The following is a 2829-nucleotide window of genomic DNA, read 5'->3' on the forward strand; positions in this document are numbered from 1 at the left end:
TTTTTTATGTTATCTGGGATGACTTAGTTGGGAGAGCATTAGATTGAATATTGGAAGGTCTTGTGTTTGTTAGCAGGGATAGCTCAGTTGGGAGAGTGTCAAACTAAAGATTTGAAGGTCACGTGTTTAATCTCCACGTTCACCGCGCACCTGATTCTAGTTGTATAACCTGATTATTTCTTTTTAGAATTTCAGAATTTTCATTTTAATGTTAGCGTAGCTGAATTGGGAGTGGGAGTGGGTCTATAGTTTTCATGTGTTACAAGCTGATTGGTTTGATCTCTCAAATTGAGACGATCCCCCTCATAGAAATCTGAGCATATCTTTGTCATTTCTAAGTTTCATGCAATTCTTGTGGTAGATTGCATCTTAGTCATTCAATCAAGCCTTGATCAAGTTCGATTGAGAAATGACTCAATTTATAATAAAGTTCCAAATCTTGTTTCTCAATCTTCAATCTCATTATCTAATTTTAGCTTTGACTCAATTTAGAACAAGGGTTGTTGCTTCTACAACCCTGTTGGCGTTCAATAAGAGAGACCTTGGAAATAACCTGTAACTATTCAACTGGATTATCACATAAACAATTTGAATCAAATAAAGTGACATTAACCATTTGAATCACCTCAACCCCACTTGTTGAACTTGTCCAAATGTCTATAACATAACACTAACAAAGGTACAAAGTAACACAAACAAAGGTACAAAGTAACACTGACAAAGGTACAAAGTTCATAAAAGTCTTTTTAATCTAAAATACCATTGAACTTGACCATTATAGTGCCTCTCAAACTAGGTAAAGTTTAAATTTGAGTCTCCTTGTCAAACTCACTCGGGTGCTCATCTCAACCATGATGGCGTTCAACAAGAGAGACCTCGAAACTAGCCGGATTATCGCATTAACCATTTGAATCACCTCAACCCCACTTGTTGAAATTGAAACAAATATCTATAACATAACACTAACATAGGTACGATGTTCATAAAAGTCTTTAATCTACGATACTATTGAACTTGACCATTAAAGTGCCTCTCAAAATGAGGTAAAGTTTAAATATAATTGGTGACAAAAGATGAAGCTATAAAATAAAAAGAAATAAGAAAATAATATTCAATTTCAGAGAATCAAACCAGAATCTCCTAGGTGAAACCCAAATATCCAAACCGTTGGACAACAATGAATTTTTTGGGTAGTTGTCCTAAAGTCTTTTGTCTATTCGCTCAAGAGTTTTACTATGATGTTTTGGGTAATGTCTAACTCTTCGACACGTCCTTTCATGTGTGTGATAGAGTTCTCAGAATTACCGCGACGTTTCGAGTTGTTCGATCGTGGGGCTCTTTCTTCAAAAGGGTCAACATCAAACTTCGATCGTGTGGCTCTTTCTTCAAAAGGGTCAACATCAAACATCAGGTCTTTGATTGGCAACCCATCTAGAGGAGCGTCGATTGCATCGATTCCATTCACCTTCGAGCGCCATGAGTTTATGGTGCATGACCCATTTTTTAAACCATTCACCTTCGAGCGCCACCATAGTTTTGCATCGTCCATGAGATGCATTGCGACCAACGTAATTCTTAGGTCCTATAAGCAAGTTCCTGTAACCTTCAAGCATTGTTCTACGTCAAAAATAAAGCTTTTTAATTCCTTAGCATCCCGAATTCCATTTAAGGGGTTATGTTCTTGGATTTTAAGTTTGTTAAGCCCACATGAACTTGGCTTGAGGTGTGGTTCTCTACAGCCCAACTTGTTAAACTCACTCGAGTGCTCATCTCAACCATGATGTCATTCAACAAGAGAGACCTCGAAAACGACTGGATTATCGCATTAACCATTTGAATTGAACAAAATATCTATAACATAACTCTATTCCATTGCCCAGAATCGAACTTGAATCTCCTGGGTGAAAGCCAGATATCCTGACCGCTAGACGACAATGGATTTTGGTGTAGATGTCCTGAAGTCTTTTGTCAGATCGCTAAAGAGTTTTAGCACGATCTTTTGCTTATCGAGTAACTCTTCGACACGTCCTTCCCTGTGTGTGTTAGAGTTCTCAAGGCTACCGCGACGTTTCGAGCTGTTCGATTGTGTGGCTCTTTGTTCAAAAGAGTCAATATCAAATGTTAGGTCTTTGATTGACAACCCATCCTGGGGAGCGTCGATTGCATCAATTCCATCAACGATCTTCCCATGAGTTTATGGTGCATGACCCATTTTTTATACCATTCACCTTCGAGCACTACCATAGTTTTGCATCGTCCATGAGATGCATTGCGGCTAACGTAACTCTCAGGTCGTATGAGAAAGTTCCTATAGCACTCAACTCTCAGGTCGTATGATAGAGTTCTTAGAGCTGCCACGACATTTCGAGGTGTTCGATCGTGTGGCTTTTTCTTCAAAAGAGTCAACATCAAACGTCAGGTCTTTAATTGGCAACCCATCAAGGAGAGCGTCGATTGCATCGATTCCATCAACGGTCTTCCCATGAGTTTATGGTGCATGACCCATTTTTTATATCATCCACCTTTGAGCGCCACCGTCCATGAGCTGCATTGTGGCCAACGTAACTCTTAGGTCCTATGAGAAAGTTCCTGTAACCTTCAAGTATTGTTCAACGTCAAAAATAAAGTTTTTTTAATTCCTTACCATCCTGGTTCCCATTTAAGGGTTTGTGTTTTTGGATTTTCAGTTTGTTAAGCCCAACATGAGCTTGGCTTGGGGTGTGGTTCTCTACGACTTTCCTTGTCAAACTCACTCTGGTGCTCATCTCAGTCATCTCAGCCATGATGGCGTTCAACAAAAGAGACCTTGAAAATGACCTTGTCACATTA

This window comes from Cucurbita pepo, unplaced genomic scaffold, assembly GCF_057944985.1.
Source record: "Cucurbita pepo subsp. pepo isolate OVF unplaced genomic scaffold, ASM5794498v1 scafford_2, whole genome shotgun sequence".
Taxonomy (NCBI): Eukaryota; Viridiplantae; Streptophyta; class Magnoliopsida; order Cucurbitales; family Cucurbitaceae; genus Cucurbita; species Cucurbita pepo.